The following is a 25,757-nucleotide window of genomic DNA, read 5'->3' on the forward strand; positions in this document are numbered from 1 at the left end:
ATATAGTAGACGACATTGTATAGTGAGTGAGAGCCTGCTAGAGATAATTACATAGTCACTCCCACTATATTACCCCTCAAAGAAACTGAGCCTAATATTCTCATCCTAAGCAATTTAACCAACTTCTAAAAAAAAAAAAAGTATAAGATATTATTTAGAGAATGAAATAGCTACTGTATGTAATCAGGAGGGAGAATTATAGCAAATTATAATACTCATTTGATAAGTATATAAAGAGCTACTCTCAAAGCTTTGTACTATACCTCCTAGGTAATTGTTGAGTTGTGCTAACTGTCCTTAATAAAGGAGAAGAGATAAAGAACTGCTAAAAAAAATCAATTGTTACAGTTGTTCTTTAGGTTTTCCCCTCTGGGCATAGATTAAGTCTAATTTCATGCTCTGCAAGGATCAGGCACACATTTGGTCTTCAGATATTTAATAGTGGTGATTTCTTTGCCTTTTCAAAGCTAATATCCATGTAGAAACATAGACACTAATAAAACTAAATGTGATAAAAATGTGTTTTAAGAGCCACAGCATGTTTGTCTTTGTAGGTATATATGTTGTATATCTGTGTTCACTGCATATACCTCCCAATATAAAAAGATAGGGCTGCAGGCATATTCTGTCAGTAATTCTTTGAATATAACCAAAAGGAGGCCCAGACATCTGCTAAATTGTCCCTTTAGTCTATTAAAAAGAGTTAGCAGTAATGCAAGGGTTGGTTTCCCTTTGGTTTGCTTTAAACAAAGTAGCCCGGTGTAAAAACTTTAAGAGACTTGAGTGAGCACTTTCCTTAGAATTTGTAATTCTTGTGCCTGCATTGTCCAAAAAAAAAAAAAAAAAAAGTGCTGATCTGATTGCTATAATGAGAAACTGTACCACATAGTCACTAAAAACAGTTACTCGAAAGATGGCAACTATATTAGATGGAAAACACTGGATCCTGTACTTACTGTGTGACCTTCGTCAGGCATTGTAGTATCTCTGTGCCTCAGTTCCTGATTTCAAAATGGCATGGTAATACAGTGCCACCTCATGCAGCTATTAGGAGACTAAATAGCTACTATACATAGATCAGTAAAGCACTGTGTCTCTCACATACTTACATTTTGTCAACTCTAAAACCCATATTCACATCCTGAATATTTCTGATAATTATTGTTGGTTAGTAATTAATAATGAAATGACATAGTTGTCATTGTTGCAAATGCACATCAAAACTCGTGTGGAAGGAAATCCTGCAGGTGACAGTGGAACCGGAACCCTCTTATCATTGCTTTTGATAGCCAAGAAAACAAGACTATGGGAAAAACAGAACTGTCATGACTTTCAGTTGAAAAGTAGTTTGAAGTGGTGAACTCTAACTACGAAGAAGCTTTAGGAATGCTTCAAGTTGTTTCATTTATATATTTAAATGGTGTCTTTTAATATGAATATAATGAAAATTCTAATAACAAAAAACAATAATAATTTAAGTCAGTATTTTTTGTTTCTAGTCAATAACTGGTGGTGCATTTATAATCAATGACACCTTTTTTTGATAGGACATTGTGGTAAGCACTCAGAAAAAAATGTTAGCAGTTCTAATTAGTACTGGGTGGAGGTTAATGTGGGTAGGTGTATTGTAAAATTTAAGGGTTCTAAAGCCTTTGATTTTGAGTAAAGTGTATTGAAAGCATATCTCGGACTTAGCAAAAATCTAGAGAATTTGACTTGCAGTTCTATCAATATGACTCGCCTAAGTTTATTAAGTGGATATTGCACTAACTTGGGCTGAAATTCATGTCTGCTAAATACATACGCACTATCCTTTTCTCTTGATTATGAGAGGTAAGTTGAATAATAGAAGTGAAAGCACTTTGCAAACCAAAGTGAGAAGTATTAGTCAGGCTAGTGCAGGTAATGCTGTGCTAACAAATATTCTCCAGATCTCAGTGTTTAAAGCCAAGGTTTATTTTTTGTTTCTATTGCTTGTTCATTGTGGGTCAGAAAGACTTTGCAGGCTGATGGAATAGCCACCACCTCAAACATTGTTGGCCTCTATCCCAGAGTATAAAAGCTCTGAGGTTCTTGACCTGGGAATCGCATACTCTGGCCTATAAGTAAACCATGTGGACTTGCACTCACAACTTTTTAGTCGAAAGTATTCATATGGCTCCATCTAGCCATAAGGGTGCCAAAAAGCAGAGAGCTGAAATATTTGGAAAATAGCATAGATGACTACCAAGTTTGTAATACTACTTCTACTGCTAACAGCTCCTACATACCAGGGATTGTTGTAAGTACTTTCCATGTGTGGAGTCCTTTAGCCTCATGAAGTAGGTATGCTCAAGACCTCCATTGTACAAGAGGGAAATTAAGGCACAAAAGAGGTAGACTAATAACCTCTGCAGAATAGGCAGAACAGGGTTTTGCAAAATATAGTGTGCATCGATATGTATATCAAACTATAATGGAATATAATGTATCTTTTTAAACTGTAAAAGGAAGATACAGTTGAGAAATCTTCTATTCTGAAAAACAAGAGAGTAGACTAAGTGATCCCTAACGCTCCCTAAAATTTCACCTGAATCCTAAAGTGACCTGTGGAAAAGGTGATGCCCCTGTTTCTTTTGGAGCCTCGTCTTCAGAAGCCAGGGGCCCTCTGCTGACCAGCACACTTACCTCAGGAGCTTAGGAAAAGAGTGTTGTCCCAGTAGATGGGCTGCCAGGGTTGCTATGATTGATCCCCCTTTGACTTATTTGAACTTTCTCTTTGAGAATTTTAAACATATGTAAAAGTAGATTATCGTGAACTCAATATACCAAATTATTAGTTATCCATACACAGTTATCAATGCCCACCCCATCTTGCTTGACAGCTTTGTAAATTAACCTGGCCACCTATCAAGTAGAGCTTTTTTTTTCTTGGCTTTGTAGGACTCAGAGAACAGAAAACTGGTGACCACTTGGCAGCTTTGTACCAGGGAGGCTTAGCAAGGACATGGGAAGGATGGGATTGAAGAGATCAATTTGAAGAAAGTGCACCACTAATCAATACCTTGGACAAATTTTCCAGCTGAGGATAAATGTGGTGACAATATTTAATCTTATCCATGGGACACCCTTGCAAGTTAAGTAGGGAGGGAAAGGAGATATTTGCCCTTACTGTATGTCACAATTTTTGCCTTCTCTCTAGCGAAAACTGCAATCTTGCCCACCACTGAGATGGTTAATAAACAGGGAAAGCTGGACATCTGATATCTGTTATGGGGTAGTGTTAGAGAGCTTTGTGTTCTCGGTCCTGCCACCAGGCAGAGAATCCACTGAACTAGAAATCAGTGACATCTGAGGGACTTGTGTCCCCAAACCTCCCTGCCTCTTTCAAAGACTCCTATGCTAACTGTCTGGGGGCCTCGCAAACCTGTTGTAACATTCAGTTAACAAATGTTCCTCAAATGCTGTGAGCTCCCTGTTCCGATAGATGTGACTGAAATGTAAAGTACCTTTCACTGCCTTATTTATTGCTCCAGCGAACACGGTATATGTTGGCACCATTTATCTTCATTTTAATTTTATCTCTAACAAATATAGGCATTAATTTAAATCACATACAGAACATAACAGTTTTTATAGAGGCAAACTTATTCCAGTGTGCTGCATTTTAATATCACACTTTACCATCTTTTCTCACTTGATTCAAGAATAGTATCTCTTCCTGCCTCAGCATTTAATCTGAGGACAACAGAAACTTTTTCTTGTGCGTGCATGTTCTTGCTCTCAAACTTCATCTTTTTTGCCGATTTGCTGTTGGTTGCCTAGAAGTTTGTAAGTGTGAGCGCAGGCATATATAAGTGATTCTCTTTCTCTTTGGCCAGCTTTATAACTTCCCCTTGGGCAGTGGGGGCACCCAGCATGCTGAGTTTTACTTACAGCTGAGTTTAACTCTAGGTATTCAACTTCAGGTACCTGTTCTGTTAACAGACACAAGGAAAGATACCCTGCTTCTTCAACTCACACGTTAAAGAATCTTTCTGAATTGTTCATTTTTGTCTAATCTTTCTTTCTTTCAAAAGGAAAATTTCCCTTTCTTCATAACTGTTACTTTTGCTGCAGCTGGGTCTCTCCCTGAGGGGAAGCATGCTAAATGGGCTCCTGTATTTATGGCTACAAACCCTTCCAGTTAGCTATTACCCCTTAAGCAAGGGAAATTTCCCAATCCTTAATTTGTGGCTTGAAAAGCTGTGTCCCTCCTCAATTAAGACTTGCTGGATTGCCTCTGACATGGCAGCGTATTCCCAGAAGTCAGGGCTGTGGGGGCAGGAGTGACATGAACATAGTCAAAGACAACATGGATTTAAGATTTTCCAGGCTCCTTTGAGAAGTTTTCAGGGTCTTTCCCTCCAAAGCAGTAAACTGAAAAGAAGAAGCCCCCCGCCCTTTTTTTTTTCTAGTTTTTTAGGCCTCTGAATATCTAGGTTTAAAGACATCTGCTGTAGCCTCTTTTTTTTTTTTTTGGTCCTTTGTCTTTTCTGCAGCTGCACCCGTGGCATATAGAGGTTCCCAGGCTAGGGATCAAATCGGAGCTGTAGCTACCAGCCTATGCCACAGCCACAGCAACACGGGATCTGAGCCACGTCTGTGATCTACATCACAGCTTATGGCAACGCGGGATCCTTAATGCACTGAGCAAGGCCAGGAATCAAACCCTCAAACTTCATGGTTCCTAGTCAGATTCATTAACCACTGAGCCATGACGGGAACTCCTTCTCTTTCTCTCTCTCTTTTTTTTTTTTAACGTTAGTTGGAGCTTTAAATGTAACAATTATTAAGTCCCCTGTTTTATCCTTGTAACAACCCTATGAGACAGATACCATGACTATACTCATTTTACAGATGAGGAATCAAGACCCAGAGGAGTTTTGTTTTTTATTTATTTGTTTTCCCTTGAAATAATACTGCTGGAATGTGGCAGGCCTGGGATATTGAGTCCAGTCAATTTTCACTCATTTGCTTTTGGTATATATAGCTAGCTCTCTTCAGCATAAATTCTTGACCTCTCATTTGATGCTGACTCTCCCCAAACTCTTAATCTTTGTGCTACTAGGTGCATTTTATCTGTGGCAAGAACACGGTTACCCTGGAAACTCACTAGCTCGAATGGCAATCCAATTATAGCACCGCAGCTCTGGTTTATTAAATTAGCATTGCTGATGACGTGGACTTCTTGATTGAATGATGCTAAGAAATGGGTTCTCACCAGTTGTTCTTGCCTCTTGGAACCATTTGGGTTCATTCTCTCCCCCCTTCCCCCCCCCCACAAAAAAAAGTTACTTTGTGTGATTGATTGGACTGGAGATACCCTAGGATTGTCTTTTTTGGACCTTGGGCTTTCAGCAGTAGAGTAGCTGGAGATGCATAAAAGGAAGCCTGACTGGATTCTGCCTGCCTTTTGAGTAGCCACCTCCACCTAACCCCAGCCTCCTGATGTAGGGCCCTGGTTTGAATGGCTGAGGCTCATGGTCATCTGTTTGTATGGTTGTTATTTCCACTTCAGCCCATTGTGTAGCTGCAGATTTGGTTCAGGAAAAGATGCAGCTCTTTGATAGACTTTGGCTCTTTACAGACCTCTGATAGACCAAGAATTTGCTTTGGTTCACATTGATTTGGTTTGTGAGTTTCCTTTAAATACACAGAATTTAGATGAATTGAATATAGTCAGAATTGAATATAGTCAGTGCTTAGCCCAGTGACACCAGCTTGGAGGAAATGATGTTCTTTATGCTAGTGGGCTCTCAGCTTCCTGAAGTGGTAACAGGTAGGCTGGTAGAATTTTGTGTTACTTCCTTCCAGTGTCACGCACTATGCCAGGCGCACTTCCTATTACCCCGGTGAGTTTCATCAGCTCTATTATTAGCTCCATTATAGAGGAGGTAAAGGAAGAGCTAGAAGAGAGGGCTTGCTCATTTGCTGGGTTGTGCAGGGATGATGAGTTTGAGCACAAGTTCCTAACTTACAGTCCAGTGTTCTTTCCTTTATACCATAGTGTGTCAAGGTCAATCTTCTGTATCTCAGAAAACAAAACAAGGATTAAAAGCACTGCATCTGAATTCTTGAAGAACTAGTGTAGCTGGTATCTTTGGGGCTCATTTCCATGAGGAAAAATGGAACAATAATGATATTGGATAAAAATATTGAGTGGTAAAGAAATGAGTGAGAATATTTTATCAGCCACAAAATGGTAATCTCATGTAAGGTTGTAGTGTTACACTTGTAATTACCCAGCTGTCTCTCACATTCACTCCTGTCTCTACCCCAGTACTTTCTAGTTGTGTAAAACTTAATCTGAGAGTACTTTAGGTATTCCTTATCTATAGTTGTAGTTTTATATATAAGTATAATACTTATACTTCCTTATGTAGTATTCTGTGTCTATAGTTGTAGGGATTTAGATTTTTAAAATCCTAATTCTTTTATTTCCCTGACAGTATTAAATTCTTCTCTAATTTACTCTGAGAAATAACACCCTAGATACTTCCACATCTATTGTATTTTTCTCTTAATTAGGTATGGATCTATGTATTACTTGAATTGTGACATGTAATTATGTATGAATATTTAATAGCATTTAAAGTGATGTGTACACTAAGTTATTTCTGGGGTTGTAGGAGATAAGACTTCTTTCTTACACTTCTCTACATATTTTTTCTTTTTCTTTTAGGGCCGCATCTGTGGCATAAGGAAGTTCCCAGGCTAGGGATCCAGTCAGACCCTATGCCAGACCTATGCCAGATCCCAGCAACATCTGCAACCCATGCCACAGCTTGCAGCAATGCTGGATCTTTAACCCACTGAGCGAGGCCAGGGATCGAACCCACATCCTCGAAACTAGTTGGGTTCTTAACCCACTGAGCCACAACAGGAACTCCCTCTACATATTTTTTAAGTTTCTATAATTAACCTACTTTGCTTTTGCTTTACATGTATATTGTAATTTATATAAATATTTCTATAAATGGGTACATAATGTTTATTTTCATAAATTTGAATAAATGTATGTACACCCAGAGAGTATTTTGGCAAAGTATAACATCTTTTAACAATAAACATCTGACAAGGCAAATTTAAAAACTATTGATTTTTCTATCCCTCCCTTTCTCTCTCACTTTTCCCTTTTTCTCCACCTCTTCTACCTACTTATCTATCTATCTAATCTCTCCCTTCACCCCCTTTTCTTTCTTTTATCCCTGCCCAGCACCTTTTTAGCACTTTTCAGAATAGAAACTAAAACAATAGAAAGTAAAATGATCTTAAATATAATGTTTTAGAAAAATAGAATGTTTTTTGAGAGGAGACGGCTTTTTTGGATCCATATATCATTCTGGTACTTTTATCTATCTCAAAACAAAAGTAGAATTGTGATTTTTAATACTAATTTCAATTTTTAATGAATAGACTTTCCTTTCCAACCACTCTGATGAGAGGGAACAGAACACAAACACAAACCTGTTGGTTCTAGTAACACACATCCTAGCTGAGTGCCTTTTATGGTTTCCAATGGCCCTTATGATTTCTTTTTCTTCCTTTTCAAGTTTATAATCTTGGTTGATTGGCGTTTTAGCAGTCAGAAGTTTGGGTCCTCATAACTAAAGCTTCTACACTTTATTTTTTTCTCTCCTGATGTCTGCTATAGGACCGCCCTGCTCTACTTATACTTATGTCTTTGTATTGTTTCCCTCATCAATTCCTGTTAATTTTAGTTAGAATGATATTAACTTAATCCAGAGTGAAGGGTGCAAGTATTTGTGTGTCTCTCTGAATTTGCTAAGGGGAAATATTATTTCTCACTTTAGGAGACTTGCTTCTCACTTTTTTTCTTTTTTCAATTTGGTCTGTCCAATTAGGAGACCACATTTAGTACTTGCTAGTTGAGACTTGTGTTCTACAGTTCTGAGTGAGTTCCTCCTGTGGCCCCCCTCCCCATGAGGCACTGAGTCACAATGCGATTACCAGCTGCTAGCGTGTTTGTGCACATAGCACATTAGATAGTGGGGTAACCAAGGTTTGGCCTGGGAAGTGCTTTCAGGAAAGATAAAGACCCTTTCCTCACTCTGATCATCTTTGAATGGGTTATTGTAGCTGGTATTAGCGTTATAAGTGATCATCTCTGAGTCTGTCTCTGTTTCAGCCCAGATGGAGTTTTGATTTTGGAAAATCATTTAATGAAATGTATTTCCTGTGCCTGGTAGTCAGTGATCACTTACCAAAAAAAGGAGGTGGTGGGAGAATAAAAATAAACTTATGATAATTCACATTACACTTAGCCTTTACTGAGTAAGACCAAAAAGGGAATGAAGCAGGCTCTACTGACCAGCATTTGCAAATGGATTCCAGGAATGTGGTTAGAGTTGCCAAAGTAATCTTTGAATCCTGCCAAAAGCATCCCTTGGGATTTTGTTAAGGTTAAGGGAAGTGAGAGACATGGAGGTGTGTATGCGGATGTGTTTTAAAGATTTCTTACCCAACAGTGTGTGGTGGAAAGAACACTGGCAAGCCTGAATTCTAGACCTGGCTTCACCTAATCTCCATCATACTGGAAATGTTACCTACCTTCCTTGGAACTTTATCATTTGTAAAATAAGGATGTGATTAAGGTCTTTCATCATTGATGTTCTATGATTTAGAGTATTCTACAACAGAAAGGCCATGCATGTTCAACATGTCTCTGTCTTAACTAAACTAAAATAAATGAAAACAAAACGAAAAAAGCAATCACATTAAAAATAAGTGATCCCTCCCCCCCAAAAAAACTAGTTAGTCAAGCTATGACAATTTTTTATCTAACTTTATTTTTAAAGACCCTGTTAAGAGCTCAGGTTCAAACCACAGCATGTGCAAACTATAATACTGTATTCAATGCAAATGACAAGGATCCAAGAGTTATTTTACCAAAAATCCTCAATTTTTATTAGTAATACTGTAGCAACTATTTTTCTCAATAAATTCCTCTTTTCCTAATATTTAAAAATATGATCCAAAGATTTAGTAATTAGTTATGATTACAAGCTTATATAACCTGTAACATTTTGCTGTAGCTATAATATCTAGTGCCTCTGCCTTCTCAATCATATGTTTTTCTCTGTTGCTAATACTACCTATTGATCCTCTATTCCTGATTTCGGTTCCTTCACTTTGTATGTAGAGTATAAAGATATTTTTGTTAGGTTTCTGTGTCTTGTCATTGTTCCCTCCTTTCTTATGTGTTATTGAAAGCTCCCAAGCGAGCCAGGAAGTCTCCATCTTTAAAAGGCTTTGGGGAAATATATTCCCACTATTCTCAGCTTATTGTAGGAAGGTATACTTTTTCAGAAGCAAACTTACAGCTTTGTTTAGGGTGGAAATCAGAATGCAACAAAAATGGTCTACATATAATCTTACAGCATCATTGGCAGACCTTATGAATGGTTTGTTTTCTACCAAAAGTCAAAGAGCAGCCAGTGTGACTGGTGATACCTAGAGAAGGTATATTTAGTCAATACTTTACCAGAGCTGGTAGGAGATAAAGATTAAGAGATTTATTGCAGGGAATTAATTTATGTGATTGTGTGGGCTGGCTAGGCAATCCAACATCTGTAGTATAGGCTGTTAGGAAGGACAGGCTGAAACTTTGCTACAAAAGCTAATACTATTGTCCACACGTAGAATTTCTTCTCCTTTAAAGAAGTCTCAACTTTGCTCTCAAGGCCTTTCAACTTTCAATCAGGCCAACCCAGATTCTCTAAGATAATCTTCCTTACTTAGTCAATTTATTATAGACTTTAATCCCTTACACAAGATAATTTCCCAAATATACCTAGATTAGTGTTTGATTGAATAACTAGAGAGATTGTAGTCTAGCAAAACTGACATATAAAACTGATCATCACAGAAGGTTAACTATTTTCTACAACAGATCAATCTATATAGAGAAGCCATGAGCACTGAAAGGTCAGAAACAGGAAAAGCAGAAGAGGTACCTCTTAATCATCCTAGCATAATCATCAGAATTAGTGGTTGGGGGTGATGATAGATGTAGGGGCAATAAATCTGGGCAGATGATGTTCTATCTCATGCATGGTGGGCCTGAATAAGCTTTGCCTATCTGCTCTGGGAATAGAACCATTGCTCTACAAATAGTTCCTTTGTGCTAATTTTAAGTTCCAAACAGCAGAGTTGATTGCACTTTCTTTTTCTTTCTTAATTATTACAACTTAGTAATGTGTTTATATGCTTCTTTAAAGTTGAAAGAATTTGACCAAAATGCTTTTTCCTTCACATTGTTATCCATCATCTCCTGATCTCTTGGTCCTTGCTGTTATTCACTTGGCAAATTGCACACTGTCTCTGCTCTGGGTCCAGGCTTTCAATCTTTTTTTTTTTTAATCATTTTTTATCCAAGTGTAGTTGATTTACAATGTTGTGTTAGGTTTAGATATTCAGCAAAGTGACTGAGTTTTTTGTATACACACACATATTCTGTTTTCACATTCTCTTCCATTATAGGTTATTACAAGATATTGAGTATAGTTCCTTGTGCTAGGCGGTAGGTTCTTGTTGTTTATCTATTTCATATGTAATAGTTTGTATATGTTAATCCCCAACTCCTAATTTATCTACATCAGCCCCTCCTTTCCCCTTTGGTAACCATATATTTATTTTCTATGTCTGTGAGTCTGTTTCTGTTTGATAAATAACTTCATTTTTATCTTTTTTTTTCTTTTTTTGTAGATTCAACATAGAAATGATATAATAAGATATGGGTCTTTTTCTGCTTGGCTCACTTACACTTTCAGTCTGTTTGGAAGGTTTCAGAGGTCATCTTCCTGGCTTTTCAGTCCCTTGACCTCTTACCTCCTGTGACTTTTATCTCCACTCAGTTGTAGCCACCAATCCCAGGGTTACACCTTTGATCTTATCATTGCTCTGTTCATTAATCAGAAAATCATAAAACAAAACTAAAGAAAACAAAAATACAACCCTGTAGGTTTTCAGCTCCAGGTTAGACAACTCCCACTCTACTGTTTTTTAACATCTTCGCCTTCTATTATCTTTATTTCTATTTCCCCATCAGTCTCTTGATTGTATTTCTTCTTTTCAAACTTATAGTCTATGATTCAGTATTTCAGCTCACCCTTGCCTCTATTGACTCTCTTTCAGTAAGCTTTTCCCAGAGTTTTACGTTGTGTACCTTTCCTGTTTAAACCAGCAGCACACTTACACCTTTTTGCCAACTTTTCTAGGTCTTTCATGCTCTCTTGGTTTTCTTTCTAATTTTCTGAACAAGTCCCCATATAGGGATCTGTTTAGCTCCTCTTGTTCTGCCTTCCCTTGGATGTTGGTTTCTTTGGTAGTGGTGGCGATGGGGGTCAGGGGTGTGGGGTGTCTTTCCTAGAGTCTGTTATTGTTATTCTTCCCATACTTGATTTGGAGACTCTCACTTCTGTGGCCTCAGTTACCTGTGTTGTAATGTTGTTATGTAGATCTGTTTCAGCAAGCTTTCTTGCACTTCACATCCAGACCTTTCTAAGTGCTTATTAGCCTGGTGCATTTGCATATATCACACAAGATTTAGTCTCAACATGTCTAAAATAAATTCATCAACTTCTCTCCAGAATTCTTTCTACCTTCTGTGTTGTTAAATTGAATGGTGTCACCATCCAACCAGATTCCTAAGCCAGAAGTCTACACTCCTGTCTTTCCCTTATTGTCGATTTTACCTCTCAAATATTTCACAGACCTTTCTGCTTCTTCCCATCTCCGCTGCCTTCAACAGATTTCACATGTACCATATTTGTATGGTGTTGGTAAAACGCTCCTAACTGGTTTCTTGGTAGCCCCTTTTCTGCCACCCAATCTGTTCCTAAAATGCAAATCTCACTGTAGTATTTCCCTAACACCTTAGTTTTTTAGCTCAGTAGTATAACAGAATGATTAAGTAAACAGACCTTGAAATCAATTAGAAATGGATTTGAATCTCACTTTGAATCTCATTGTTATGTGATTCTGGACAAGTAACCATTTTTGCTTTGCTCTCATATGTAAACTAGGACTAGTAAAGCACTTCTTTTTCTCCATTCCCCCCCCCTTTTTAAAAGATGTTATATGCCCTTTTGACTTCTTTTACTACTGCCCTTCTTATGCTCTATGAAACTACACTGGGCTTCTGTCAGGTCCCCAACGGTATTGAGCTGCTACTGGACAGTCATATGCTATTTTCTCTACCAGGACCACTATCCATGGCCCCAGCCCTCTGCTGCCTTGTCTCAGCATAGATGTCATTTCCCTTGAGAAATTGTTCAGCAGCTTTTTCTGCTCTTATGTAGTTTAGATACCCTTGTTAAACAGTGCTCCTATATCATTTACCTTGAATTTCCCAATCCCCATACTTTGCACCCTTCCCTGTAAATGCTCATTTAGTCCCAGCCTCCTCCTCCCACTTGATCACATGCTGTAAATTCCCTGAAGACACTGACCTCCTGAGAAAGAGAGAGATGCTGTTCTTACGGTTAAGCTTCCTGTCCCTGCTGCCCAGTGCTTAGCAGTGTCTCACAAAGACTGAGCACTCAGTAAATATTTGATGAATGCTTATAAATAAGATGGTTTCCCTAATTTACTTATGTTTCCAACAAAGTGATCACATTGTTCCTTCTGAGGGTGAAAAAAACATACCATAAAAAATCATTACCCTACCTCTGTGATGGCTCTGCAGGAACCTGACTGCTTCTAGAGAGTTGTTTACACAATCAAATCAAGTGGTATTTTGCTAGGAGGGAAAGCCCCAGGACAAGTCCCTGTCTTGACCACAAAGTTCTGTGTTTTCTGTCTTTCCTTTTGAAATCTTGGTTTCAGCAAAGCAACATTTTATCACCCCCCTACAATCCTATAAATGTAATATAGAAATGTGCATACACTGGTTCCCAATAGGTTGTAATGTTAGGCCTTGGATGGGTTGTGGGAGAAAACAGCAACCAACATATCTACTTTTAACATTACTTGGAAGGAAGTTTCTAGTTCTAGGTATGTAACTGACAAGCTTTCATGGAGAGCCTCTTTACTTTTCTATCTAGCTTTTGGGAGGTTTTTTTTTTTTTTTTTTTTTTTTTTTTTTTTTTTTTTTTTTTTAGCAGTTCTACATGCTGAAAGAAAGTTCACAAATTTTAAAAGAAAATGTGGCCCTTTTCATTAGCTCCTTTTACCTCATGCTGAGTCATGGATGAGAGAGAATTTGTAGGCGGCTGAGCTGCAGGAAAAGTAATACTGTCATTTACACTTGCAGGCTGTTATGCTTTCCAGAAAACTTTTTCCGTAGGTTGTGAAAGTGATTAATCTGCTGTTAAAACTGACAAAAAGGTTCTCTGATAAGAACAAGAATTAAATGAGGGATTTTTTTTCTTTAAAAAGTAGCTCCTATTTCCAGTTTTAGACCAGGAAAAAATAGATTTAGATGTTGTTTTTTACTTTTGGTCTTTTTTGCGTCTGTGTGAATTTGTTCGTGGCTTAAAACAATCACAGGACATTTTCTATTTAAATTATGTCTATTTATTGGCATGGTTCATGCCTTATGTTTTATATCTAAATTATTCATTTTTACATCCTGTTCCCTCACTTTTTTTCCCTTTCATATTTCTATATCTGGGTCTTACTTTTTAATACGTTACGCACCATCTTACTTCTCAAATCCAGATTTCTTCAACCAGCTTCTTTTTTGAACATTGAAACTGGTGAAGATGGTCTTTGTTCCTTCTGTGATATAATTTTCTCCCTCTCTGAAAAATTCCACTCATGTAGCATTTCTACAAGTTTTAACAATTTGAACAAAAGTTGTTTGGTATAACGGAAATGAAACATCTTTGCCTTAAGAGTTTAGAAAATATGTTTTCCTGTTTTATTTACAAAAAAATGCTTTGAGATATAAAGCTTTTCCCCTGAGTTCTGGCAAATAAGCATGTCCTTTGAACATTTCTCCAGGAACCTCACATTTCAACTGGCAACCTAAAGGAACAAATAAATATATAAATCCCATGGCATAACTCAACATTTTTGTAATTTGGTAGAGAACCAGTGACTCATTTAGAGAATTCAGAGTCCTCAAGAAGGTAAAATAACATGTTAGAAGTTCATTAAAGTTGTTGCCGTTAGCATTTTTATGCCTTTTTTTTTTTTTTAAATAACAAGTTCGTATGGGTTGTTAAAATGCAGTATGGAGGTACCTTAGAAAACTATACATAGAACTACCATATGACCCAGCAGTCCTACTCTTGGGCCTATATCCAGACAAAACTTTCCTTGAAAAAGACACATGCACCCGTATGTTCATTGCAGCACTATTCACAATAGCTAAGACTTGGAAACAACCTAAATGTCCATTGACAGATGAATGGGTTAGGAAATTGTGGTATATATACACAATGCAATACTACTCAGCCATAAAAAATACAAAATCGTGCCATTTGCAGCAACATGGATGGAACTAGAGACTCTCACACTGAATGACGTAAGTCAGAAAGGGAAAGACAGATACTATATGATATCACTTATATCTGGAATCTAATATATGGCACAAATGAACCTTTCCACCAAAAAGAAAATGATGGACTTGGAGAATACACTTGTGGTTGCCAAGGGGGAGGGCGAGGGAGTGGAATGGATGGCATGCTTGGGGTTAATAGATGCAGACTATTGCATTTGGAATGGATTAGCAATGAGCTCCTTTGGTGTAGCACTGGGAACTTTGTCTGCTCACTTGTGATGGAGAATGATAATGTGAGAAAAAAGCATGTATACATGTATGTGTAACTGGGTCACCATGCTGTACAGTGGAAAATTGACAGAACACTGTAAACCAGCTATAATGGAAAAAAATAAAAATCATTATATATGTTTAAAAAAAATGCACTGGTTTGACCCTCATTGCTTTACAATTTTACTTCTCTGAAGGCTCACCATTTTATGTTAGGGTAAGCCAGGATATTTTCTCTTTTTTTCTTCCTCCTCTCCTTGTGTTTTGAAGACTGCCTTCTGAGTGTGTGCCATTCCTTTGGCAGCTGAATGGATGGTGCCTGGGAGTGGAATCCAGAGAGGATTCTCTCACAACTCTGACAGCACAGTCCCCAGTGGACAGAGAAATGGCCCCTTCTCTAACTAGATGGACCAGCCTAGATGACTTGGCATTCTTCTTTCAGTCCTAAAGTTTGGATACACGTACTGCTTTTGCCCTTGGGCTACAAACCCAAGTTTTAAAATTCTTAGTTGAAAATGTCCAAACCATTTACAATCGAAAACTTGTTCTGCTCTGTATTTTTATGGTATTTTATAGGGGAAAAAGTAGAGAACATGTAAATGCACTTGTTTTATATCTGAATTGCCAAGATTATTTCTGTTCCTTCATTAAATGTGTGTGAAATATATGAAAACACACACACAAGCACATATCTGTATATTTATATACATATATAAATCTACATAAAGAGCAGCATTATTAGATAACACTCTTACAGTTTTTTCACCCATCTCCAAATGCTGTCATGCACTGCATCTTGTGATAAAAGACTATAATTTTTTGGAAGGGGTCTCTTTGAGGTAGGATGAGTTGAAGAGAGCTTTTATATTCTGCTTTTAAGAAGAGCAGGGTCACTGCTATCTGCAGAAGTGGCTTGTCTAAGTTTTTCATAACAAAATGGAATACCTTTTAAACCAGAAGAAAAAAAAAAGAAAATCTTGTTATTTTTATTGTTGTTGAGCTTAATCATTTTAATATGACTGTAGTATTTCTAGGTTAGGAACATTTTGACTTAACATTTTTAAAAGAAAAAGGTTCTTTAGGTTATATGGAAAAGTTTTTTTCTTACCCAAATACCAATGACAAAATTTAGACCAGAAAGTAGTCATGAAGCAACAATAATGAGGTATGATTGTGGTAGGAGAAAAAAAAGCCCTATAAGGAACAGGGCAAGTGCAGTAAATTATGAATCGCTACTGAATAGGTCTCATTAGTCCACCATTGACTGTGTTTAATTGACATTAGAAAGGATTCTGGAAAACTTTGGGAAGTATAAGAAAACTTGATGTCGAACTAATGAAAGTCTTCAGAGTCCTGTTTTAAAAATTAGAAACAGTTGATTGTGTGTGAGGCTCCACAAGACAGCACCATGTCACTAACACATGCTTATAGAAAAGCTGTTTGTGTCTAAGAGAAATGGACCCACAGAATGCTGGGTGATGTAATATGTGACAGTTGCCAACGCATTTCTCCCTTTGTCCTAGATATTTTCCACAAAATATAATGGATCTTGACTGTTGTTCTAAAGAAAGTTGACTCTATGGAGGACTGAAACACAAGAGGGCATTTATAGTGATTATCTTCATGTCGTTACTTTACGTGGTCTGCAAAGACCAAGTGCCAGATGCTAAATTCTATCAACATAATGTATCTTTAATTAAATATTATATTTGCAATACAATTAATAATGTGGCCTGTTTCCATAAGTTTATTAAGAAATTACCATAATTTTTGTATAATAAGGTAATAAAAAGGCAGTGTATTTTGAAACAGGCTTTCCTAAAATGGTTATGTGTTTTGTGTCTGCTGAATTTTGAATTCAGATGAAGAGACTGATGGCCAGAATTAGCTGGTGCAATGTACTCAGGACTCTACATTACTAAGGGATCTTGTGGTGGTGTTTTTCTTTTAAAATGAAATAGATTTCTTGCTTTTTAATGAGCTCACTATTTAAGAAATTTAGAGAATAATTCTTCTATTGGCTTTGTGCTCCCTCCCTCCCTCTAATTCTTTCTAAAAACCCCAAGCAATACCAAATAATGTCAATTTCAAGTAGTATACAGTACATTGGACTGTGATAGTTCCTAATGAAAGGAGGTCATGCTTCTGGTTCCATGGCCATCATTGATGTTGTTTTAATTTTCACAATGTGTTAACATGGTAATTAAATTCCCTCAATGTCCTGTGAGGAAAGCATTTTAAATGGCATCATACATGGAGGAAAATCTTTGCTATTTCAAAATAAGACCATCTTTTAAACTGAGACCAGACTTGGATATGGAATAGTGTATCTAGCTATGCTAATGGGACTTTAATAAAATGATATTTTGTAAGCTGCCTTTTTCAAGACTGCTTGAAAATGTCACTCTCAGCTAAACAAAAGTAATTTCCTTCAGAGGTGTGTGTGTGTGTGTGTGTGTGTGTGTGTGTATGTCCTTACTCTCAATGAAACAACAGGCCCTCTTTAGAAACTAATTGTTCTCCTTGTAGTGTGTGTGTGTGTGTTTTCTCAGCGCTGAGTGTCCCTTCCCTGCCCTTCTTTTGCCCTAATAGTTGTCCCTTAATTCTATCAGATTGGTTGTCAACTAAAATTAAAGGCAGATGTTACCCTTTACAATCTGTCCTGATCTAATTTTGTAGTCTTGCTTTAGGTACTTGCTTTTAGTGTAGAAGTGGCTAACAGAACAACTTTGGAACCGCAAAGTCTAGATTCAGACACCAATATTAGATTATTTTCTGGATAAGTTACCTAAGCTCACCAGACCTCAGTTTCATCATCTATAAAATAAGAGTTATAGGTCCTTCCTCCATTGTATGTAAAGCACTTAGATAACGAGTACACACATAGAATGTCTCAGCTATTGTTAAATTCCTGTTGGATTTTATTGTTCTTCATATGTGCCCTAACCTTTGTCTGCGCCTCTGCTCACATCTTTTGCTTGAAACAGAATCCACCCTCCTCCTGCAAGGCAGGCACATGCAAGCACATGATATAAACCCATGTTCATGTTTTAATTCTGTACACCCCACAAGACAACTCAGAGAGACCCTCTCTGCAAGCCAGTTTGGGACTAAACCATCTGAAACCATAATAACGTCTCGTGTTTCTTAGCATTTTCAATTGTTATGTTACAGGCATTTACTAGTGTTATTTTGTCTCTCTTGCTGCTATGTGAACTCCTGGAATCAAGGGAACTCTTATTATGATGAATTTCTCCCTTCTTCAAAGAGTCCATTCCCTTGTTGTCCTTATTTAATTAGCAAAGAGTGCTTTTCTTTATATCTTATTTGAAACACTTTTGAATGTGCATGATGTGTTCTCTTATTTTTGCATTAATTCTATCACTTCTGGGCATTGGCAAAGGTCAGAAAACTAGGAGGAACAAAAATAAATACATTTAGTCCATTTAAGCAGTGTGAGTTCCTCTTGTGTTTCCTTCCCTCATTTAGCTCTCAATAGCTTTGCAAAAGAATGACAAATTCCTTATTAAAGGAAAATGAAAGCAGATGTTACTTCTATTATATGAATGACATTTTTTTAGTCAATGGATAATTAGAACATTTAAACATATAAATATGTATAGTTAATGCACATATATCTTTCTGAAAACTGCAAGAAACCCTCAATGGCTGTAGGATGTGTGTGTGTGTGTGTGTGTGTGTGTGTGTGTGTGTGTGTGTGTGTGTATCTGTGAGGTTCATGTGGGTTGTAAACCAACAGTTACATTCTGGAAACTCTAATGCTGTTGTTTTAAAAAATCTTATACTCTGAAGTAATATTTTTTAATTCTATATTCCATGATAAATGTTAAGTTGCATTATTTCTTTACTGCTAAAAGCTTGTGAGGTTTTAAAATAGTTTAATTTTTATACATTGAAGCTACTTCAATTATATTTTTATTATGTTTTAAAAACAAATGGTAAAGTCATAAAACATGGTTTTGCAAATTCTATTGGGAAACATTTTATTATTGGATTTTTTAAACACTAGATTTTATTTAAAATAACAAAGTTTGAATTAAATATATGAGGTGCATAGCTAATATAGCTTAACTTGAAAATATGAAGGTTTTACTACTTGCAGCATTTTTTGCTTTCTAAATGTAGTATTTTGTTTGTTTTTATAGCAGTTTGCATGTCTGCCTCTTGTTTCTGTTGCATTGCATTGCACTCTTGCACATAGATTTGAATAACCTCTATGGTTTTTCAAGGTTAAGTGAGAGTTAATTTACTCTAGGATGGTAATTTCAATATCATAGATCCTGGCAAGTGATTTAAGCAGACCAAAAAATATTTTTGTTTCATAATTGTATTTTCAGTTATGTTTTCCTCTTTATAAATACTTCTTTACATTAGAGCATACTTAAGAATTTACACATTTTTTTCTTCATTTATTTATTTATTTACTCATTCACTTGTTTATTTATTTATTGTCTATGCCTGTGACATGCAGACATTCCCAGTCCAGGAATGGAACCCAAGCCACAGCAGTGACAATACCAAATCCTTAACTTCTAGGCCACTAAGGAACTCCTTTCCCACTTTTAAAATAGGTTATTACAAAAGAAGTATCTCACTTTACCCTTCGTTAGAGGAAAAACCACAATGTAAGCAAGGACAAATGATTAATTGATACCTGGTTTCTGATTGGGGAATACTAGGGAGTAGTGGGGAATATGGCAACTTTGACCCAAGCTGCATGTAGCATTTCATACTCATTGTTGCTAGATCCTTGGGACTGAGTTCTATTTAATTGGCTTGTGACCTCTAAGACCTTAAATTTGTAAGATTTGACACAGCTGGAAAAGGGTTTAGTGCCTTTATTTAACAAGGCCAAATTGGTCATGCTTTTCTAACCCCAAATCCACATTTTGGTTGAACTATTTAGACAAAGTCTAATAAGTATGTGAAATAAATACAGTGTAATTTTGGGGTTTCATTGTTTTTTTTATTTCTCCCCTCCCCACTGAGGGTTTATAGGAATCACTACAACCAGATGATAATATTCCTAATCAGAGATGAGATTATGTCTTGGAATTTTGGTATCAGTCAATTCATTTAGGTCACTTGCACACATATGGTGTGCTTCCCCATAAAATTATCTATCTCTTCCATTAAGACATGTGCATAACTACTCTAATATTTGGATTTCCCCAAAGAAACACATCACCCTCTTTCTTGAAGGAATCATAGACTACTTATTATAGATAACATCATTTACTTTTGACTACCAGTCTTGAGATCTTCAGTTTTAACAGCCTTATTCCATGATTCTATTTCTCTCTTCTGACACCCTAGATGTATTAACAATGATCATTTTAAGCATACTTTCTTGGTTCCTATCAAATCAGTCTTGCTACTGGATCTCATTTGCTCTGTACCTATTCATATTTGGAAATAGCATGTACAGAAAAAAGGTCTGCTGGGACCGAATTTGTATGGGTATAAGCTATGGAAGGATTTTTCCTGCAAACTTTGTTCTTCATTAGGGCCTCATAATTTCTTGCCTGGATTATTGCCGTAGCTTCTTGTCTGGCTTCCTTTATGCCCTTTATAAACATATGGTTTTCCAGATTAATATTTCTTCAACACATCCCTGGTCCTGTCATTCTACATTTGGCTTCCTAACAATCTACCTGTTAGGTAGAAGGAATGTAATGATAATAATGGCAATAATGATAATAACAATGATAATAAATGAATGCTCTTACATGCTCCCTCTCAAATAACAAATGTCTTGAGACAACTACGGTTTTGGAATTCAGTATTAAGTTTAACATTGAGGTATTTGGTGTGGGTTTGAATTGCTTGTGTATAGTGTGACTGATTGAAAGATCATCTGATGTACATAAGGAGTGAGTAGGTGGGGAGTTGACATTTTGTTAGAAGTGCATGTTTGGTGTTTTGATAAACCATTGCACCTCCTCAAATCTTTGTTATAGGAAACAAACTACATTGTGAAGAAAATATAGCTTGATTCAGGGCAGTGGGAAAATATTAATGCTTTCCATCTAGGTTTTGATTTTGCAGTTAAATGTGTATGCTAAATAGTAGATTATTGCATTTGAGTGTTCATATCTGTTAAAACAGATTGACTACTTGGTTACCACATTGTAAACAGCTTTTTGAGGAATTTTTAAATTTGTCATTTATGATATGTTAAAATAAAAGTAAGCTATAAAAGTACATATATATAGGGTTCACATTTAAACACCAACATCCATACCAACCACACACATGTGTACATGCCCACATATACACAAATATACTCAGACACACACACACACACACACACACACAAATTCATACATGTAAATGCATAGGGAAAAAAGATGTAGAAATTAACCAAAATTTTAACAGTTACTATCGCTAAGGTTTTGAATTATGAATGTTTTCATTTCCTTTCTTAATTTTTAAAATATTTCCTGTGTTTTCTACAATGGGCATTATTATGTTGATGAAGAAATTAACTTACATGAGGGTTTGTCTAGCACTTCCATTTACAGCTCTAAGAAAGAGTGAACAATATTTTGTTCAAACATCACTAAAAAATCATGGTGTGACACAGGACTAAATAGCTAAACCAGATTATCTTTTTATAATGGTGAAATAACATCTTCAGTAGTTCCACTGCCATCTATGAACATTATTTCTGGGAAAAAGTATATTTTGCTGCTTTTTTTTTTGACCTACTAGAGTATCGAGTTAAAAAAAAATCTAGCAATAAAATGTAAAGCTCTGTAGATTAAATCTCTGATGCTTGGAATCATTCGTGGCAATTTTCCTTTTTTAATTTCAATGATTTTCCCCCCTTTCTCACCAAATTGTGATGTAATTGATACCTAGAACCCACAAGTGCAGACACACACACACATATAGACCATAATTAAGAAAATGCTGTGAAAATTAACTTCATACCTTTATCTATTTATTCATTAATTCGTTACTCCTCAGTGATGTTTTGGTAGCCCACTGTGGCTTAAATCTTTTGTGTTACCATTTTCTAGGTGTTATGAAATGATGAAGAGATGAATATTAGAACCTGGTCCCTACTCTATACTTATACCAGTTAGCACAACAGTTCTCAAACTTGAGTGTGCATAAGAGTTAGCTAGATGATGGCATTTATCTGCCATATATAGGATATCAGCAGAACAGGCTAGGGGAAGATGTTTGATTTTAGCTGCTTATGTGATATTCAAAGAGGAAGCATTTTTAACTAACACATTGAGGCAGAAGGAGCTAAGAAAGAGAGAAGATGGGGACTTGCCTCTCTTCTAGTAGTTACACAGTAGAAAGAAGGACTCTTGCCCTTGGCCTCTTAAGACAGTGTTCTTTGGCTGGCTGGTACTCAGCTTTCTGTTTAAAAAATGAATGGGTTGCAGTAAAGCAATGTCTTTTAAGAAATTTGTCAGACTTCCACTGGTTATCTGACTGTTTCCCCCTACTATAGCTGATTTCATTGAGGCCTGGAACCATTACTTGTTACCCAGCAGCTGGCAAAATTTCTGGTATTTAGAAAGTGGTCAGTTAATGGTTGATGACTATATGACACCATTTTTCAAAACAAAAACAAAAACAATTCTAATGTCATACATTTAGAGGAAACATATTTCTTTGCTGTTGGATGACTTGGGGAAATGCAGTATGTTCACTTATAGGAAAAGATATCTGGAGGCATGATACTTTTTATCTATAAATAAAGCTAATTTATCTTAAATATAAGTATACATGTTCATTTTATAAAAGAAAATGAAGGTGAGAAAAAAAGGGACAAGATATTCATATTCTTAATTATAACCACTCAGTTTTTTTTTTCTTATTCAGATATTAGAGTTAAATCATGCTATAGTTACAAGTTTATGTCCTTTTATTTTCTTATAACATTATAACATAAGGGGGGTTAGTATTCTGTAACATACATAGATCTTGAAATTTATCACAAATCTTGAAAATAGTGTCAGAATGAGAATTTTTTCAGTTTACACGCCATTCTGGAGGGCCCCAGGTATCAGAGTTTATGGGATCAAAGGCTTTTCTGAAATGCTCTAAGCAACCAGAGATCTTTGAATTTTTCCATTCAAATCCCCTTATCTTAGGAAACTGAGACCCAAAGAACAACATAAGTTAATGCGTTTCATCCCACAGCTTTCAGATCTTATTGTCCCAATTTAAATTTGTGTCCTAAAGAATATTTATCTTTGAATTTTTTATGGTTTTCTATTTTGTAATTCTAAAAAGAAAGAAAAAAAGATAAACTCTTCATTTACCTTTGGAAGGAAATTCCACTAAAGAAATGAGCCCCCAAATGACTGAACTCTGTCAGCCATTTGTAAGATTTCAGCTGTTGATGAGTTTCAGTAGTGGTGCTAATACCCAGATAGTGGTCTAGCCCCCATTCTCTTGCATTCTCTTCCATAGTGTTTGTTCACCATATGCCAAGACCAAAATAATGGTGTTCCCTCTCCCAAGCCATTCTCAAATTGCCAGCTGACAATGTCTTTCTAGAAAAGAAAAAACATAAAATCCTTACTACTTCACATTACATCATATTTACTGCATCATGTGATCTGAAACATCATATGGACTCTATCTGCAAAGCTTTCAAAAATACAAATGGACAACATCATAAAGGGTGGTTTGGTGGACCATTCACACTAAGACTATTGTTGCTCTTGTCACGGATATATTTTTTAATTAATTATTATTTTTTTTTTTTTGTCTTTTCTAGGTCCACTCTAGCGGCATGTGGAGGTTCCCAGGCTAGGGGTCTAATTGGAGCTGCAGCCACCGGCCTATGCCAGAGCCACAGCAACGTGGGATCTGAGCTGCGTCTGCAACAGCTCACGCTACAAAGCTGGATCCTTAACCCACTGAGCAAGGCCAGGGATCAAACCCGCAACCTCATGGTTCCTAGTCGGATTCGTTAACCACTGAACCACGACAGGAACTCCTTGTCACTGATACTTTTAAGAAGACTGTCTGTATTTTGCAAAACACTGTGCCAATTTCCCTTCACTTCTTAGGTTATAAACTCAATCCTGTTACCTAAATAGATGACCAGAGAAACTGAGGAGGGAGCTACTTTTTAACTGTGTACCTGCTCCGCAATTGAGTGACAAAGACAGGCGTGAGAGAAACCTTTGCTTCCACATCAACTCCTCCATTGCCTCACCCTTTTTAGGCCACACCAAGGACCAGAAATGAATCTACCCCATGTGGTCAATGCAGGATTTATCCGGGCATTTGCTGAACCTGCTCACGATTTATTTTTATTCCTTCCGATAGACGTGGATTTGGCACAGGAGAGGGAATTCTTTTCTGGAACAGCAGATGTGCCTGGTACACTCATTTGCTATAACCATTTGTGCTGTGGTTGAAAAAAAAAATTGTTTTAAGAGTGCAGAATTGTTGAAGGGGGAGGGTTAAAAAACCAGAACCATTTTAGCGATTATGCAAAGTTAGAATGTGAGTAATTTTGCTGCAGTTAGTCATTATGTGCTTTCATAGCTTGTTTTACAAGGATAAAGGGATATGTACAGGTTTGGTGAATAGAGCTCTTATTTGTGCCTAATAGTCGCTTTTTATGAAAACATTTTCCACCCTTTCTCCCACTCTGTGGCAAAAGTGCTCTCTCCTTAGAAATTATACCCTTCTGTGATTCAGCCTTTTTATCTATCTACAATAAATGGACAAACAGCATCCATTTATGAGAACAAATATGTTAGGAGAAGAGAAACTTCATCTTCCCATACAGTATATAATGTGGATGATGTATTTGAATCATAATAATATAGTGATCATTTAAAAATGAGCATGTTTTCTGCAAAAAAAGGGAAAAAAAACTGAGCAAACATCTAGTGGCTGTGCCATGAGCTTGATGTGCTGTAAATATGGTGTGGTTTCAGCATTTTATTGGAGATATTTGATAGGTCTTAGCAAATTTTTTTCACCATATTCTCTAAAGACTGTAACTCACCACCTATTCCTTTTTTGCTTTGCTTTCGGTCACCCAAATTTCTTTGGACATATGTGAACGCAGGTCTGTTTGTTTCCACTGATGCAAATATAGCCACTTGCTCACACTGGTGGCTTGTCTCACTGAATTCCACTACTATTTTGGAAACTCCTGTATGAAAACACAGCAACCCAACCAATCCCCATTGAGCCTTGTGGGTGATTTCTACTCAGTGCTGCCCAGTGTCTATACACCGAGGTTCACTTTTGTTAAAAAACAAAACTGAATTTGTTGCCGTTTTATAGGCTTGTTACTAAGTCTGGACATTTTGGTGTGATGGCAGGAATGCTGGCATTAAGGTTCCAACAGTGGTCTTGGAAAGGTGGATTCTAATTCTGACCCGTCAAGGCCTTATCACCTTTGACAAATCTTTCCTGTGCCTAGTTTCCTTGAGGAAAAGGTAGAAATTTATGACTTTCAAATTCCTACAAGTTCTAATGCTCTGTGATTCTGTAAAGAATATTGTGTATTTTAATGATGCACAATTAAGTCACTTTTATTTCTTGCTCAAAAATTCCATCTGCCCCAGATTACTCTTTTCAGACTGTGTCTCAAAGACTGCCACATTTTAACTTCCACCCCATCAGCAAGTGTAAGACTTGGGGGTTTCCTGAGAAAAGGGATCTCACCCTTCTATCTTTTTGTCTTTTAATGACCTCTGAATAGCAGTAATAGACTGTAATGATTGGTTCTATTATGGTAGTTGTGTATAACCGAAGGCTCTGAACAAGGCTCACCACATCTCCTGTTACCTACAGCTAAGAAACCTAAAATGTGTAAAAACAGAATTTATTTTTTAAATTACTTTAAGTTACGAGTCTGCTATCATACTTAAATACTTCATGGATAAATAACTGATGGTTTGGCTTCACAAAACTGGTGGGAAAAGAATAACGTGGGATGGTTATTGTTTAGCCAACTACTGCCATTTTGTTTTGT

At 36.7% G+C, this 25,757-nt stretch overlaps 1 protein-coding gene and 1 long non-coding RNA gene across 13 annotated transcripts in view; one reads left to right on the plus strand and one right to left on the minus strand.

The window, feature by feature from the left end:
• LPP (LIM domain containing preferred translocation partner in lipoma) overlaps window positions 1-25,757 on the plus strand; it is a 693,621-nt gene that overhangs the window by 383,255 nt on the left and 284,609 nt on the right. The gene's annotated exons all lie outside the window — the stretch shown is intronic.
• LOC146397664 (uncharacterized) lies at window positions 4,903-10,995 on the minus strand. Its single transcript, XR_014824516.1, has 2 exons — window positions 7,642-10,995; window positions 4,903-7,555 (listed from the first exon to the last, which is right to left on the minus strand). It is a non-coding gene; the product is annotated as an uncharacterized LOC146397664 (long non-coding RNA).

The sequence above is a fragment of the Sus scrofa genome, chromosome 13, assembly GCF_054392235.1.
Source record: "Sus scrofa isolate SSC_HxYL_T2T_F1_AM1 chromosome 13, Sscrofa_HxYL_maternal_Yorkshire_Landrace_v2.0, whole genome shotgun sequence".
Lineage (NCBI taxonomy): Eukaryota > Metazoa > Chordata > Mammalia > Artiodactyla > Suidae > Sus > Sus scrofa.